Source organism: Scatophagus argus, chromosome 12, assembly GCF_020382885.2.
Source record: "Scatophagus argus isolate fScaArg1 chromosome 12, fScaArg1.pri, whole genome shotgun sequence".
Taxonomy (NCBI): domain Eukaryota; kingdom Metazoa; phylum Chordata; class Actinopteri; family Scatophagidae; genus Scatophagus; species Scatophagus argus.
In genome coordinates, this window is record NC_058504.1 from 17,977,863 (window position 1) to 17,996,668 (window position 18,806).

Below are 18,806 nucleotides of genomic sequence, written 5' to 3' on the forward strand. Positions count from 1 at the left end.
ACAAACTCCAAGTCCTCGGTGAAAGCAGAGATGGCATGAAATGTTATTAAAGTGATTGGGCATTTTCTCTGACAAACACATCAGTGTTTGTGGGCATGGCTTTTGTGCGGCTGATGATGTGAGCAGAGACAGAGTGGGCGAGTGAAGAGACTGATGGCAGGAGAGAGAAAAAGTAGGGGCAATGAGAGACATAATGTGCCTGTGGCTTCACTGAATACCCCCACCCCACGCCACCCCCACCTCACTGTTTCTCTCTGTGCCCTGGGGCAGGTACGTTCATCTGGTTTCCTGGCTAAGTCCCAAGACGCCCCCATAGATCCACGTTACTGTGGGTTTATTAAAACCTTCCCCCCACTCAGCTACTGCATGTTTTACTATGTATGTCTCTCTCTTTCTCCCTGTATGTGTGCCCACATTTGCCACAGGGTTCTTCTGTTGTTCGACACCAGTCATCGTCATCATAAAAATAAGAAAATAATGCACTGCAGCATTTTCATTCCTCATTTTTGGAAGATGCACCCTCCAGATTCTTATTAAATGTAATGTAATGTTAATGTTTTATATATTTATATCAACGATTGGGATTATTAAGGGTTGTCTCTTTAGTTTAATACATTTTGTGCATTTGCATGTCAGACACCACTTCACTTGCATTTTTAAACACCAGTACATTTTAAACTTGCAGCTAAAACACCCTCGTGAGTTCTCGCTCAATATGAGCATGTGTGTGCACTTTTTTTTTTTTTTTTAATTGTGTAATATGGTGGCTCGCATGTCTTTATAGATGAAACAAGTCACCTGGGAAAGCAACAGCTGCCAGCAGTTTGAGGTGGCTTGGGAACAATTTAACTTACACTCATTTTCATCCATGACCATGAATACCAATTGTGAAAAGAACTTCCAAAGAACCTTTCCAGTTCAGTTTTTCTAACAGTTTGTAATGTGGAAAAAGAAACCGCCAGAAATTATTATGGTCACATTTGAATCATTGAGACCTACAAGCTGAACAAACTTGCAGTCTTAATTTTTAGACAGAAAAAAAATTCCATAATATAAATTCATAGCATGTGGCCGTGATAGTAAATAGTTTCAAACTGATGTAAACTTGATGAGCACGGTATCTTTTAAGGTGACAAAGCACTGATTAATGCTTTTTTATTTTTTTAGCTGAGTAATTCATTTGTAGACTGAACTGATGGTTGTTTCCTCACATTATCACCAACTAGTTTTGTATTAGCCTGCTTAACATTTTGTCTGCTATTGCATCACTGCCTGCAAGGCAAGTCAGTTCTGGTGTGGTCACAAGGCCAGTAGAGCTTATAAAGAAGTCATGGATGGAAAATAAAGTTGTCAGCAGGAGATGTAAAGTGATAGCTAACCAAATGAGGGAAAGAATTCAATAACACTGGTACAATTCCTCTAACAGTGTAAGTTGGCACGGTATGTTAGTTTCCCCTCCTGTTATTTCACACACTCCGCACCCACACAAAATTTGCTGCATGTGCAGACAGTACCCTTGATCTGTCGAAGCAAGCAAGTTCTAAAACTCTGAAACCTCTCAGCTATGACCATGCATCCGGAGGGAGAGTTCGTCAATATAGCTCTTAAGCGATTTGGTATGCCATCTCCTAATGTTTTTTCATATGGATTGCACAGTAGGCTCCGTAACTCACACCAGAATCAATATGACATGCTATGGGACATGTTCGTTCTCATGTAAAGTACACATACATATTTAATGAGTTAATGCATCACTCACCATTCATAAATAATGCAGGCCCACTAATGCCTTTCATCAAATGCTGCTCATCAAATATCAAGCAGATTTTTGGTCAGTCTTTGAGCTACAGAGGAAAGCTGAGAGGGTGCAAAGAAACTCAAACTGGGAGAAGAAAAACCACGAAAGGAGAGTTCATTAGTCAAACAGTAACATATGGATCGCTCATGAAAGGTTAATTAATGTGATTCAAATTCCAGTCAATGGAGGCAACTATATCTAAACAGTGTTCCTCTTTAATCCCTCAACAGGGCAGGAAATGGATTTCCACCAAAGTATCTTTTTTTGGGATATGGTTTGCTTCATTTTTATGTTTCATTACACTCACGCGCTCACACACACACACACACACATCCGTCAGCCATATATTGATGGCATTGTTATGACCAGAACATGCCTGATCAAGCCTGGGCCATGGCAGAAATCCAAGTCTGACCGAGACTCATCAATCATACAGAGAGTGCGAGAACCTAAGAGACTTGCACACATAAAAAGAAAAAAAAAAGCACACACACTCATGGGAGAAATAGCTGGGGCGGCTGGCTGCTGGGTCACAGGTGTGTAGACCGAGGAAGAAAGTGGGAATTATACCCTTTCTTTCTTTTTCTCCCCCTCTTTAAAGAGAAACAGCTCACTCTCTCTGCCTCCCACGTATTTGAAAACATCCCATTTCCATCCACATTTCCTTCACCCAATTTAAAACCCACACTTCATTCACCCCCTCAGCATCACCACCCTTCTCCTCCTCCATCTCCTACTCTCAATTAGGCCATGCCTCGAATCTCAGGCATTATCTCTGCTGGCCATTTATATAACATGACTCCAAAACGCATTTGCACAATTTTCCAATTACAGTATTATGCCTTGAAGCTTTGGTTCCTTCTGTCTCTCTCATTTCCCCCCTTTCACTCAAACTGCACTTGATGTTTAACACTACAAAAGAGTCACCCTGGCAAATACAGACGCACACATTTGTACTTGAGAGCAATGGATTTTCTCTTCTTTATGCGTTATTTGTTTATTGCAAAGTTTATTTTCGGCCTGTTATTACATTCCTTGTTGTTTAAACACATGTCCCGAAACTATCCATCCATCCATTTTCTATACCGCTTATCCGTGAGGGTCGCGGGGGAGCTGGAGCCAATCCCAGCTGACTACGGGCGAGAGGCGGGGTACACCCTGGACTGGTCGCCAGTCAATCGCAGGGCCAACACACAAAGACAAACAACCACACACTCTCACACTCACACCTAGGGGCAATGTAGAGTAGCCAATTAACCTAATGTGCATGTTTTTGGTATTGTGGGAGGAAGCCGGAGAACCCGGAGAAAACCCACGCAGGCACAGGGAGAACATGCAAACTCCACATAGAAGGGCCCAGACCGGGATTCGAACCGGGTACCCTCTTGCTATGAGGCGACAGTGCTAACCACTGCACCACCGTGCCGCCCTTGTCCCGAAACTATTGCTGAGTTTTTCAAAGCTATAAACACAAAAATGAAAACAGTTAGCCATTTTGTCAAAGCTCAACAAATCTCTCACAAAATGAACTCACAAATTAAAACACTTGTGTCACAAATTTTTGAAAATACCATCAAAATATTGTTTATATATGTTATGGCTTTTGCAATTTATTTTGGGGTCAATTTTTGTCTCAAAATGGGTTAGGTCACAGTTTTATGGTTCATACAGTACAAAAATGGTTGTCATGCAATACTGTGAATATGTCACATGAATATTGAACATTCATTGTATCATAATAATCCATCAAGTTTTAACTTGGCTAAAATCACAACTGTGCTCCTCAAGAGTCATGCTGTAAACTCATATTTGATAGTGCAACACTGTTAGAGTTCAAACATTTGTTGCACGAATTTCATTAGAACTACTGGATCACATTCATCCTCCTCTTCCTCTTCTTTATGCTGCTCCACTTTTCCCCAACCTGTTATATGTCACCTGAGACATCTTTTCTGCTCTGACAGACGATTTAAGTGGTCTGAGAAATAACTGAGGCCAATTGGCAGTGCGGCATGTTCAGTGTCAGTCCTGAATGATGTGATTTCTGTTTTGCAAAAACGTGATTTAGAATTTCTCTATGGAGAAAAACCCAAGAAGTCACATCAAGGATTCATGTCGTGGCCTTGGCTGACTGACAGGTAGGTGAAGGACAAGAAACTCAAGACGTGTGTATCAGATTTTCATAATACAATTAATGCACTGAGTAAGCGAATTCCCAAGTCACCTTGTGAACATTGACCGGGAACCACAAAACTTAAATGAGAACCTAAAACTATCAGATGAGAACTTGAGAATATCTAATGAGAATCTGAGAATATTGAAAGACAACCTGTGGATAATGAAAGAACATTTATGAGAAGTAATTTAAAAAAAAAAAAAAAAAACTTTTTGAAAAGACTTTAATTAATAAACCTGATCATACTGAGAAAAAAAATATATGAGAATATTCAAGAAAAATGTGAGAATATTGAATAACAACCAAGAATACTGAAAGACCTGAGATATTGAACAAAATCATGTGAATAATAAAGAAAAGCTGGAGAGGAATGACCGTACAAAAACCTTACTAAAACCCTTACTAAAAAAGGCACAACTAAAAGATAACCACAGAATATTCAACAAGAACTTGAGAAAAAAATTGATATTGTAATATGTATTATATTTAATGAACACACCCGAAAATATTAAATGAAAACCTGACAGTAATGTACAAATATAAATATTATGTAAAAACTTTGCAACAACAACTATGCAAGCAGCTTTCCCAGCTGGTTAACTATCTAATATATATATATTTTTTTTTTGTAAATTTAGCAGTTATGAACTACATGTAGTTATGCAACCTAGCAAAAATGAAACTACTGGCATTTTATTTCCTCTAGAGAGTCTGCTCAGCCCTATGCACATCCTTGCCAGTGTATGTATGGCCAAGAGTACAGTCATACTACATTAAAGTTCTAGTAATATAATGTACACAGTACATAGTCACATGAGCGGTCTTTTTGCCAAAGCTACAGTACAGTCATTCTTAAGTACACTGGATTTCACTGAGGTCTAAATCTTGTAGCTACAGTCATTAGACTGACTGTAATGCTGTTTGGTATCTGAACACTTTCATTATGATTATAAAGTGCTGCATTTCCAGGCTTTCTGGGGTGGCCACTGAGAGCTGACTGGCCTATTGTATCAGTTCCTGGAAACCCAAGCTAATACAAGTGATGCTGACCACCCATCTGCAAACGAACTGACCTAAATACTGGGCAACATCTGCGGGGGCAGAGATGGTGGATACTGAGCGAGCATGTGTGTGTGTGTGTGTATGTATGCGCATGCGTGTGGGTCTGTATGCAAGTCTATTTGACAATGACAGTGTCACAATAACGGCATCTCTCATTCAGCGCAGCAGTGGAGGATCTCTCAATGTCACTTGCACTGAGGAGAGCAAAACAGACCATTTATATGGAAGATTTTCAAATTGTCAGACAAATTCATAGCAAGTACACAGTTGAGAAATTAAAACTGAGAAGAGCAGTCAGGAAGCATCATGAGCGCACATTGACATGCCTTTGTGTTTCCCGCAACGCTGTGGCTTCACAGCGGTTGACAAAATGCATTAGAGAATCCCCGCGTGAAGGGTGACTGACCTAAACATGTGACCTAAGCACTGCCCTACTTTTAAGGGTGCCACATGAGATCAAGAAGATTTCACTCAGCTGCTTTTATTTCTTCCTCTAGACCAGAACACTTTGCGTTTTGGGGATGAACTATTGTACAAATCCCCCCCCTTTTTTGCAGCAGTCAGACCAGTTTTTGGGGAGCACTGTTACCAGGGCAACTCGTTTTCCCACACGCAAGCTGACATCAGTGAAACATCAGTGGAAACACAGGGGGTAACTGAATATTCATGAAGGGCAGGGACCCATTTCAACCCAATGAACACCTCTCTCTCTGTTGCTCTCTCTCTGTTGCACCCCCCACCCCCACCCCTCCTACACCCACACACACACACACACAAACATGCATATAGTCCAGTCACAAAATCATACACACACTTGTGCAAGGACTTGTTCCATACCAGCAGGCACATACTCATCTCACGCCTCACTGCACTCATTCATATCAAAAGCGCATGCTCATTACATACAACAGCAGGACACACACACACACATTAGGTCCAATACAACTCATCTAACTCGACTTTTCTCATAAAGATATAATAAACATTTGAACAATACCTCTTTGCAGAGGCTGCTCATGAATCCATTAGCTCAATAAGTGCATTTCTTGTTTCATTATAAAATAACTGCTTAAAAATGGCTAAAGGCTAAATTTGCCATATGCAGAAAAGCAATGAGAAGAGACAGCTCTGCTTTAAGCAGATGGTTCCTAGCTGCAACTAACAGCTGGATTCATGTTTCCCGTTCATGCAGGCATTGTTTGACATCATGATTATTAAACAGGCCCATTTCAGCGCTGCTCCTCCTGTGTCTTAGTCTGATATTGGTATGCAGCGACGGCCGTGAGAGGAGGAGGAGTGGACCGTGCGATGAGAGGATAGACTTGGATGTGATGAGAGGCTGAGGGCAGTCAGTCAGTCTGGACGTTTGGCACAGAGACAGCAGATTCCATTTCCATGCCAATCTGCCTTGTCTCTTTCTGAATCAGACTTGACCTTCACAGGCTGATGACTCTAGAGGCCTGGGACCAGGAGACGCTTTCTGCCTTAAACCAGATACACACACACACACTGAGATATGTTACAGCACGAAAGTATGCACAATGGGAAAAACATTCCCCTTGGTGCACTCGTAACTATATTTGCACACGTGCGCATGCAGCCATACGTAACATAACACAGACATGCACACACAAAAGCTTAAACCATTGCAAAAAAAAGTCTCTGCCTTGATTTACTGTAAAGGAGTGATACAAAGGATTGAAATGAGACCAGATCGTCTTTAGAGAGCCAACCCTCAGAGCAGATGGCTCTGTTTTTCATCTTCTCTCTCATGAGATCTCATTTTCTGTGCTCTGTTCAGCAATTCCACTGTTTTTCACCATTTGAGTTTGTTTCCATAAAACACCAACAGAATCCAGTTCAAGAAAACAAATAACAAACAAAACAAATGACTCTCCAGAGGTGCTTTTGTCTTCATTTCATTGCAGGCTTCAAACCTCCCTCTCTTCTGCATCTACAACTACAACCATCCGAGGTCCAGGTACCCAGCACTCGTCCTGTCTGCAAACCTTTGTGTTTAAAGCCAGACTAAAATAGAGCTTTACAAGTCGACCTAATGAAAGTGACTTCGGGCCGTCTGGTTAATTGACCACCTTTAATGAGTGTCAAACTGCAGCTGTCATTAGACCGGGGGTTGTTACAGGTCACAACTGGGCTGGGAAGAAAGAAACAAAGAAAGAAAGTAGAAAAAAGTGAGAAGGAGAGAAAACAAGCAGACAGCAAAATAGTAAAGCAAATTCTTTTCCTTGTCCTGAGCTCTCTTGTTGCTTTGCTGTGTTTGTGTTTGTGGGCAAAAAGTGTAAGAGTAAATAGCATGCGTGCATTTGTTAATGTGCACAGCCTAAGGGCAGCACCTGCCCTGCTAACAGTTTCTGACAAAATGTGCAAAGCAGTGGCCATATGGGTGGAAATTCTTTCATATCTACTGTTCTACATGCAAATCTGCCACCCTTCATCACTCCAGCAGCCTCATTCAGTTTTTGGCCTTAGCAACAGCTGGCCTCTTCTTGATGAACGAATCTAATAAGCAGGAGGGAAAATAGAAAAATGTCCCTCGGTTTTCGCACGAGGCTGCTGAGCTGTCTGTCATTTTCTATCTCTCCCTTATGATTTAGGAACCTGGGGCAGTAAATGACCAGTATCATCTGGTCTGTCATAAGGAATAGATTTCTGCATTCAAGCTTTGCAGATGATCATGATACCTCTTTAAAGGCATGAATTTACTGTTGATGACCTCATTTCAAAATCATATTGCAAACAAACACATTGTCCTTGTCCTTTATTTTGTGTACTGTGCAAATGCTCCTCAAGGGTACACAGAGAGATACTCATACAAGCACAGGCACGAGCACACGCAGACACACACCTAAAACCCCTGAGTTATTGGATTGAAATGGAGCCCACCACACATTTCCTTGGAGTATTGATTTAATCAACTGCGTATCATGTTGAGACCCGTATCATCTGATGCAACACACACCACCAGCAGAGAAAAAGAAGTGATCCATCACCATTTAGCCGGACAGGCCCTTGTAGTCTAAACACGGAACCATTACGCATGGTTTAACATGGACACTTTGACCTCTGGGAGGTGACAAGGTCAATGACATCATTAGACAGGAGTCAGTCTGTGTGCTGGAGCGAGACTAATTGCTATCAGACCTCAATCACAACTAATAACTTCTTAGATTTGTTTCGATACTCGTATTATCCACTTCTAATATCCTGGCAGATTTGTTGTTGTTTCCACACCCGCACAGAGAGATGCTGGTTTGCACCACATTTTGGTTTGTTGCTACGGTAGATCAGTAGATCCCTTTATCCTAAGGCTCTGTTAGTCTATTCAAAGGTAGCTAAGCTTACAAAATAGCTAGAGGGTGATTTCCCACACACAGATAAAGCACAGACTTGAAAATCACTTTCAAAGCAGACTCCCCTCTTAAGATGCTTTGAAGTCCAGAAGAAGAGCCTGAAAAAGTGACACAAGAGAACGAAAATTCTCCTTAGTTGAACAGAAATATTGAGACTTTGTTGTACCCCTTCGTCTGGCCTGATGCTGTGGTTCACGTCTGTGGCCCAAGCTGGGCTCGCCCTGGAGGCGCCATACATGGCCTCGGCCCATCATGCCTTTGTCAGCGACCTCACTGGACCATGAACGCAGACAGACCAATGCGGAATGTCGGCAGTGCTGGTATCGACCTCGGCTCTCAAATGGACAAGTGCACAGATGAGCGCACGCAAATACACATGCACACACACACATGCAGGCACAAGTAACCTGATCCAATGACACAGGAGCTGCTTCAGTGTGCGGATAACTGCCTTATCTCCCTCTGGCCGCGCTCCTCTTTCCTCTCAACATTCTTTCAGGTATTTTGGCCGAGACCTTTTCTCTTTGTCTGCCCTTTTCAAAGACCTGCTTTATGCTGGGAGCCCTCCAGCCGTCGTGCTGCAATCTCCTTACTGCCTCTCTCTCTTTCTCTCTATCTCATACTCTCTGCCCACACATCTCTCCTGAACTTGCTTCCTCGCCCCCCCCCCCCCAATCACCCTGTCTCTCACGTCCCTCTCTCCTCTACTCTAATTTCCCCCTGCTATCCCAGCTCAGAAGTGAAGGTACCATGGCACCTGTGCTGCGTCCCAGAGGTGTGTGTGTGTGTGTGTGTATGTGTGCAAAAGAGAGAGAGAGAGGGAGATATGCAGATCCTGGTCTATGACATTCAGACAGAAGTGGACCAAAGTTAGACTAATGGGACCTATGATCTGGTCTATATAATAGACGGAGAACTGCCTCCTTTGAAGAGACAGGTGGATTGTTTCTGGATACATATGGGGGGAGATGGCAATCAGTGTGCATCTGTGAAGGACCATCCAGCATCCATCTTCAAACACCACCATGCTAATCTGTCATGGGATAACTAACTAATGATCACACTTCAGAAAACAATTGCACCCTGCTACCTACGCAGATGCTCTTTCCTGCGGTGATCTTTGCATTTTTTTCCCCCCTTTTGCATGTGCTCCTATATGAATACAATCAACACAATACCTGTGCAGCTTTTGGAGAGCTTTTGGACTAATCAACTCTGACAAGTGGAACAAAACAATTTAATACAGGGCTGATTTCACATCTGAGCGGTTCGTCATTTACATAAGCTTTTCACAGTCTGCTCACTGAGCTGCGACAGGCATGTGGTGTGCCCAGAGAGACCGGAAGGCTGCTCCAAATATTCTGCCCCCTCTGACCTCACCAAGTAGAAGGCTACACATGCGCCAGTACATGCAAAGACTCATTAGCATACACATGTGCAAATCTTAGCCCAGTCACCCTGTTTCCATCACACACGCATACGCATGTGTGCACACATACACACAATTTCAGTGTCCCATGGTTAGCAGAGAGAGGAGGCAGTGGTGTGTCTCTGTGCTGACTTAATGTCTTTTAACAGTTTGGCTCCAGGACCAGGGGTTGGTCAGAGCTGAGCTAAAGCCAAAACTGGGCCTGATCATCTGTGACGGCAAGAAAAACCCGAGGCAAAGTGTGTATGTGTATGTGTGTGATGTGTGTGTCCTTCCTATCTTTCTCTCCCCTCTCCCCTCATTTTCTCTGTTTCCGTCTCTCGGTATCTGCATGTGTGTGCACGAAGTGTGTGCAGATCTGTGTGAGATGCTTCGCTGGTGGAAGCTACAGGGGACAGAAACAGCAGCGGACTGAATTACCCTGGACAAAGCCATTGACAGAGGCATTAAAGTGACAATAGAATATTTACAGCACACAGAGCTGATTCACTCTGCTGCCTAATATGCAGCACATCAATATCCCGGAGAATGCTCGTAGCGTACTGCAGTGCATCGTGGTGGAAATTAGCCTCACGTACAGTGCCAGAGACACACATTTGTGAACATACACACACACACAGGAGGAACTACTAACTGGTGCTGACTTGAAGGCAAACCTGAAGGGATTGGGAGCAGAGTGGAGTGGGGAAATAACTGCTGCTCTGCTTGAGTAAGTTCCTCTCCGCACTGAGGAGAATAGATTGCTGTGTCCCCTAGCAGAGCTCTACCTCTCAGGTGGCCTACAGGACACCAAGTCACCTTGTCATTTAATAACAGACACACTGTAACAGCTGTACCTTACGAGTGTTTATGCTGGTGGGGATTGGTGGCATAATTACAAGTGGCTCTGTATGTGTGTATGTGTACTTGCTAATGCATGTTTGGGAAAGATTTGAAGTTCACATCCCGAAGGTCCTGGGTTATCCTATTCCTTCGGAGCGCCTCAGTAAAATCTGCATCAGATCGCACAAACATGTCATTCAGTTTGCAAACTTTGCTCCCCAACCGCTAACCACTAGTCCGTTCTCCATATTTACAGCCACTTAGATCATGCTCACATGCACGACAGACCTCTCTTCCCCCGGTCTCAGTTTCACAGTCCAGAGCTGCCGAAATAGCCAACATATGTTTGGAAAATGAATGTGCAGCGTAGAGGTCAAACAGTTACGCAGTGCACAGCTTTGGGCTCATTTACTTAAGCACGAACTATTGCATACTTGGCTTGATCATGACACTCTCTCTACGGTTGCTCTATGCTGGTTTTTAAATATTTTATATCATTTATAATTCACCAGCTCTGGAAAATTAAGAGAACCTACAGCAGTTGTAATTTGAGCGCTGCATGTTGACAAGGATGTATTTATGCAACACTGATTAGAAATGCACAAATTGTCATGTTATCTTTATGCCTTGTGTCATGCCTTTATTGACTGAGCCAATTTCTGCAGTGTTCGACATTAAACCAGCCTACTGTGTAAGAAGATCTAGGGAAGGGATCTGCAGTCTTCCTGCAGTTGTACTGTTATGCTAAACCTTAACTTCCTACACAAAATCTCTGTTTACAAACAGGCAGGCAAAGCATATATATATATATGTATATATATGTATGTGTATAAGTGATCTGCAGACATGAGTTAGTTTGTTGAAACGACTTGCAGTATAACACGAAGAAAGTCCTTCAATGCCATGGTGCCTCAAATATAAGAACCTGAGACTGTCCACCAGCAGTATCTAATTTGTTTTTCCGTGGCTCTTTTCTTTGGTGTGGCATCAAGGCATTTGAGATCAATCCTCAGACGTGACAGGGTGGTGTTGTGGATTTTCCAATCCTTGAACAAAAAAGTTAGAAAACAACATTGGTCATTTATTTGGTCTCGTGCATGGAAGTAATGACAATATATAATATCAATATCTACAAAAAAGCCCTGCGATTGACTGGCGACCAGTCCAGGGTGTACCCCGCCTCTCGCCCGTAGTCAGCTGGGATAGGCTCCAGCTCCCCCGCGACCCTGACGGATAAGCGGTATAGAAAATGGATGGATGGATCTACAAAAAATAGAAATATTTGCAAGTTACATAACTAAAACACATAACCAAATAGCTTTTGTGCCTATGCCACACTAAATATTAGATACTCAGATAGATGATTTTTGTAATGACCATTTGTAAGAGATTTGAAAGGCTGAAAGGAAAGCACTGTGAAAGCACAAGATCAGAAAACACTCTACAAGACCTATCCAGTCATTTAGGTTGCAGGACCTGTTGACAGGTCAGCACCAAACAATACAGCACCAACAATCCAGGCTAACAATGCTGGATGTTAAAAATTCTAAAAAAAAAAAAAAAAAAAAAAAAGCAGTTCATTTAAACAGTGCTGTTTTTTTTCAACTGGGACACTGTATTCCCTCTGGTCATGATGACCATGACCAGAAATAAAAACTATTTTCAACAAAATGCTCTCTTGAATTATTCAAAAAATTATAGGCCTATATATTCCTGCATGAGAACCTTAGCGTAGCGTAGCCACATATCAAAGATAAAACTGCAGTTTAAGGGGCTAAATTGGGCAAGACCATCAAGTTTTCTCTTACAGTAACAGATGTTTGGGATATGAGTGTGACAACCATGCAATAAACTTACCAGACTTGTCAGCTCTGGCTGAAAAAAGGATTGAATGTCTCACTAAGACAAATTAAGACCAGTTGTGTTGTGTTAATAATTCACTGTAAATGGTCCTTGACAGGATTATCCATCTTTGGTAAGAAAAAATTAAAGTTTGAATCATCCTAAAATACTATACCTTTCTTTTTACAGTGTGAAGATTTACTCTTTAGATTTACATCTTCCTGAGGTAAGTTTTATTAACACAAATGGAAAAGTAGGTCAAGAAATGTTGGTGCTTTAACTCGTCACCACATGCTACTGAAACAAAACTGAGGAATAACACCAATCCCACTGTGAGGTGTTTAACTTTCTCCTCAAAGTCAGAGCTGAAGCAGAACCAGAGCACCAGTGTGGAGGTGTGGATATTGACCAACAACAGACGACAGATGAAAGAGTCCAGCCTGTCTGCTGTCCTTCATTAGGACTTGTCCGGGATGCAGCTGGATGTACTTACCTTTAATAGTGCTGATAATTAGCCCTGCCATTCTACATTCTCCTGATGTAAACACACTGCCACTCACGCACTCACGCACAAAATCACACACACACACACGTATACACACAGACACACACCACAGAGTTTATTACTTGGAAGGGAATCATTATCGGGGATAATTTGAAAGCAATTTTGAGGCTCACCTATTACCTCTGTTTTGGTTCCTCCTGGTCATTAGCAGAGCTGTCAGGAAGATTGAATATTACACATTTAGAGGGGGGTCCCTGACTCCAGGTGTCAGGAGAGGTTAGCTAGAGCAAACGCAATGACAGACCATCACATAAAGCCACGGCCTGTCCCCTGAATTGCACCTACATTTGTGTTTCTTGTTGAAAAATGAGTTTGGTTAGTAATTTTGCTAGTTTGTGTATTTGTTGTCGGGGGGATGATGATTCCAGCTGACATAATTCTAGGCTCTGACTGGCTAAGCCAGTTGTGCGAGAGGTACAGGAGGAAGTTAAGCACGTCTTACCACCGTTTTTCTTCTATTTTTTTGTTTTACTGTCAAAGATTAATCACTGTTTCAGGAGATGCGCTGGAGAGGCTGTGGAATATCAATAAAGGACCCAATTATGAATTTGAGGTGCGGCCATTGTCTGTGAAAGCCTTCCTCTTTGCAGGATTAATTATGAGGCTGCCTTTTACCTGCTGATTTTATTAAACCTTTTCATGTCTCAACTTCCATCTATTCTTTGGGCATTAATATGCAGATCAAAAAAGAGACAGATTTTCTCTGGCAAACAGCGAGGTCATGCTTCAAATTAGCATATTACTAATCTACATAAAATTGCTCCAAAGACATAGTCTTGTTAGAGCTGCAGTTCTGGGTGCAGTTGCATGTCAACTCAGCTGTGACAAGGTTGAGTGGGCTTGTTATCCTACATGTATCACTATTAACTTTACAATAGTACATTCCATGGTATGCGCTTGCATATATTTCATTCACACAGTGCTGCATTCATGGTCTGTGATTTACAGCTTCACTCAACTGTTTCAGTATTAAAGAGTGAAATTGTAAGACAGCAAGATATGTCTTTGCCAACATCTGAAGGCTTATTGAGAGACAATAGTAAAACAGGCAAGCCTAGACTAACGAATAATCTGCCTGAGTGTTGTTGATATTTACAAGCTGAATGCAAATGTCATCATCTCAATAGATCATCTTTTTTCCCTTGTGCTTAGGGCTCGGGTCTGTTTTGTATTCTCTCAGCACTTTAAGGTAAAGCCAGAGAAAATTAAATCATGAAATCATTACTGGGAAAGGTCAGAACATAAATATTTCATAATCTGATATTTTCTGTGTAAGATTGAGTTTATGCATGGCGACGTTAAGGCTTTGAGAATACCGAAATATCAGGCTACTTTGTCTTTTTCTTAGCTAAGCAAGATCTCACAGTGGTGATGGTAAAATCACTGGCAATTTTTTTGCTGACTTTCCACACTCAGAGAATTTGGATAATGCTGGATGAAAAATGGAACTGCTGCACTTCTAGTCTTTGCTCCAGCTGTCTTGCATAAGTTAATCCTTTTACCACTTCAGGCAGATCAATAAGGTTTTATACCTGCTGGTTCAACTAATAAAATGGTCGGGTGACCCCAAGTCTCCACAGCATGTCCTGGGGTGCTGAGGCCCACAAGTCTGTGCTCTCCAGCTCCCCACACCCTTCCCTTTCTTAATGATCAGGATTAGAAAGGCTGGGGCCTCTACTGTAGGAGGAAGCAGCTGCTTCCATGCTCATTATAACCTCACAACTCCATAGAGTGGTAACAGCTGGAACACACGTTTCAGAGGGAGAGAGCTGGGATACTTCGAAGATCTCATGTGGCAATAAGCATTCCACATTGAGCAGCGAGCTGCAGCGCCGCGGCATCGCATGACAAGCAGATGACAAGGAGAACAGAAGTGAACTGACTGATGCATTAACTGAATCATTTGTTTAGGTGTTTTGTAATTTGATGTTATCAACTGATTGGGAGTTCTGCTCAAGATTTCCATTATTTTCGTGTTCTCTCATATTCACCTTGTGTAGATGAAGAGATGGATCTGTGGTGAAATAACAACAGTGTCACTTAATGGAGCACTTTAATCAAGGGCTGTGGTGGAGTTAAATGGCAACTGCTATCTGTGCCAGACTATATCTGCTGCTGCTGATAATAAGAAGACAAGGTGGGCTAATGAAAGGGATGGTGGAGTACACTGATAAGGCTACCTGAGCCACAGTCCAGGCTAAAATATTACTTTAATGACTTGATGATCCTTTACAGTTATAATTGGACTGGTGTTGATAAAACAGTTACAGTGCAGTGTTACTAGAAATGCTAAACATAAAATCTCTTGGCTGTAACCTCACTGAAACACAGACATACTGTAAATACAACCGCAGAGAGAGACAGAGACAGAGAGACAGACATCAACCCAAAATGGAGACACTTAAAATATTAAGAAATTGAATGGTCGGGGCTGCCACATTCGACACCCTCCTAAATACCTGCAGAAATTGGGTTTCCACCCATTCAAGCACTCTGAGAGCGTTCATTTTCTTTCTCCCTGCCAGCAGCATCACAGCCCCCCTGCTGTGAGAATGTGAAATATCCTTGCTGGCTGGTAAGGCCATGGCTAGGGCTGAGGCGAGACAGACTCTGTAATTTACTTTTTTACTTTTTGCTTTGCCTTCTACGGTTAGCCACTAATTGTTTGTAAGGTTCCTCATTCAGGTGTGGAATTATACTGACCGTGTGGCGTGTTGAAATTCCACTGCTTTGCTCCCTGTGGTCACATTTACAGTATCCAGCTCCTCAGATCTGAGAATTTAAAGTTTAGCCTTCTGCATGAGGTAATGAAGAGCCGTACACATTCAGTTCCTCCTCCACCGTGATGAGCCAGTGGCACCTTTGGGCCTATTATCGCAGCACTGCCATGACAGGCACAGACGCTTCACAACCACACACCCTGAACTTTCATTACTGAACACCTCTGAGGAGGTGCTGTAATCATAACAAGGACTTTTATGATCCTACATCTATCCTATCATGCCTGGGATAGAACTCCAATAATAGAGACAGATGGAGAGGACAGGGAGAAAGAAGAGAAGTAAAGAAGAAGAAGTAAAACAAAAGAAACTCAAGCACAATAAGAGAGGATAATGAAAAATAAGCCAGAGAATAAGAAAGAAGGGAAAAGAAAGGAGTTTGCATGATAAAGTAAGGCATGACAAAAGATCCACAGCAGGCCTAGAGCAACTCCATAGCAGGCTTCCTTTCTGTTGTAATTTCACCATTGAATGTAATGGCACCATGCAGGTATGCATAGATCCTGTATCACAAACACCCCCATGATGACTAATGAAGTTGACACAGGGTTTTTCAGCTATTCATGACTTGAGGTCTGAATTATTTGCTGGGGTGATGTAAGCAAGCAAAATGTGTTTCCAGTGATCAAGCACTGAGGGGGGGAAAAAAGCTGTCCCCCTCTGTGGGAATCTTCTGACTAGTGGTGCCTTTGATTTCAGAAACACTGTCTCTGTTTCCTACATTAGCCCGAGTTTACAGCAACTCCTTGGGGTGGATGCTCCGTGCAGCTGTGGGCATGTGAGAGAGCGATGAAGAGACAGAGGAACAGAAAAGGAAGAGGCTAAGCTAAAGCTCATTATACTCCTTGCTTACAGGCATTGTGTGGATATTCTATTAGCCGTATCTAAAGTGTAATTGTACCATTGGGGGGTTGGGGGGCAGTGTTGTCGGGGTGCCAAGCTTTCTCTCAGCGACTAGCGAAGTGTGGTAATCTCACACACCATCTCATTACAGTTTAAACCCCCAGCAGCTGCTCGCATTAGACTTTTATTACACGCTGCCGCTCACAGCTGTGTTGGCATAGCCCTGGACAGGATGGTGAGAGACGGGAACAAAGACAGACAGACACAGGGATTCCAGCACAACATTTGGCTCCTATCAAAAAAGTGGAAATATTGAAGCAGAGGGTTGTAATGACCCTAACAGCCTCTCAGTGTGATAACTCCACGCCCCCCCTCCCCTCTACTGCAGACCCTAAACCAAGGCCAAGGACAGTCGCACAGATGGACCAAGTCAAACCCAGTCAGATCGGAATTCAATCAAAACTGCCAGACCAGTGTTCACGCAAAAGCTTCACACTGGGACAGCTTTCATAAGCATTTGTCTCGTTCTGAAACCGGCATGGGGCAGGGGTACTCTGTTATCTCAACAGTCACATATGTTTTAAGCTACTATAAAAGTGTGTGTGTGTGTGTGTGTGTGGAAGCAATAAGCTCAACAACCTAAATAACAGTTCAACATATACAGTATATTCCAGGATGTTACAGGTACCGAGTAAACCTTGGCCCAAGACGATAATGGCAAGAACAGAATGTCAGATTGATTTTTTTTATGTTTGTGCTTTGTTCAATCATATTATCTGTAGATTTGTTTCTGCAGCACAAAGCTCTACATGTTTTCATCTATGGCTTCAGACATGCATCAGAGAACAAGTTAAATTAAAATTTAAATACATATAGTCTTAAAATGGCAGAGTTAGCATTATATAATATCCATTATCAGGTAGTTTTGGATTGTTAAACTGAAAAAAGAAAAGAGGAAGCTTCCACTAGGATGCTAAAACACCAAAATCCACAGAAAAAATACCCCAAACGTCTACTAAGTATTCTCGCAGCTACAGCCATGCTTTTAAGGATGAGGATTTTACTGTAAGTAGAGGGTGTACCACGGGTATGCCAGTACTGATGATAAGCATGACACTTCAAAATGAAATACTGATATTGTTTTAGGAACACACATATGATAATTTCTTGTAAATCATCCAGCGCAGGTGTTAGGCCCTGTAGATCATTTGTTTATCGGTTCATCTGGTTGTCTTTTCACTATTCAAGTGCACATTTTGTACATTTTTGCACGGTTACGGTTACAGACTCTCTCCACTTGACTTTCACTCCTATTTTGTGTGTAATTCATTTGCCACAACACACAATAAACAAAATTAAAGATGATAAAGATGAAAATATTGTTATTGTGAATTCTCCAGGCCATGACAATTGTGTTGTAAAAATCTCATATCATGACAGTCCTAATTGATTTATATTATTTATTTAACAATGCAACAGAAATTAACAAATTGGTTTTTAACAAGACTAACTTAGTACAAAAGATAGAGGGAAAAAGTGAAATAAAACTGTCGGGCAAAACATTGATTAAAATTCCACAGTATTTTCTAAAATATAATTAACTTAATTGAAAAAAAACTCTAATTCATTGTGTTAATATATTTTATGTGAGGTGGCATGAAATGCTAAACATCCTCGGGGGTTATCATATTATTTTGTGCTCCATGTGTATACACACAGCAGCAAGCACAGTTTGAGCTGACAGTCACAAGAAAAGCTGAACATCATAAAGGGCAATATTGTACAGGTGTTCAGATTATTGTGTCCGTTGCATATATTCATCTGTGTGTGCACTTCCTCTGTGTGTGCGGCTGCATGTCAGCCTGTGCAGACTCAGTGTGTGTCTCTGTGTGTCTCACCTTGACTTCAGTGTGAATGCGACGTACTCGCAGAGGACACTGGGACACAGAGCCCAGCTGGGGTGGGAGATGAAGCACAGCTGGGGATAATTAAACCTAGCACTGTCTCCATGAAGGGGCTGGGCAGCCAGGCTGGTCTGGTGTCCCCCAGACAGAGCAACCTAGATCACATTCTCCAATCACTGTGTTCCCGGATCAGAGAAAAAGGCACAAATCTGAC